The following is a 327-nucleotide window of genomic DNA, read 5'->3' as shown; positions in this document are numbered from 1 at the left end:
CTGATCCAGCCTGACTAAACGGAGGGAGGTAAACCGCGGCCCCTAAACCATAAATGCGATAAACCTAGCACCACACCAAGTACCAGTTAGTCAACTCTGATGATACTAGAAAAAATTCTTTGTATATATACACTACAGGGTAATAATACGCATGGTAATAGTGTCAAAAATCTGTCTCTTATACACATCTAGATGTGTATAAGAGACAGTTCTTACTCTAATGATCAAAGCTACCTACAAAAACAAATAAAGCTCTTTTGAAGCTCTGAGCCCATTGTTAAGCAAAGGGTGTAGTCTACGTATAGCGAACGCTTCTTTAAACAATAG

Source organism: Anneissia japonica, unplaced genomic scaffold, assembly GCF_011630105.1.
Source record: "Anneissia japonica isolate Jap-2015-1 unplaced genomic scaffold, ASM1163010v1 scaffold284789_len57268_cov186, whole genome shotgun sequence".
In the NCBI taxonomy this organism is placed as follows: Eukaryota; Metazoa; Echinodermata; class Crinoidea; order Comatulida; family Comatulidae; genus Anneissia; species Anneissia japonica.
This window is presented reverse-complemented; position numbering follows the sequence as displayed.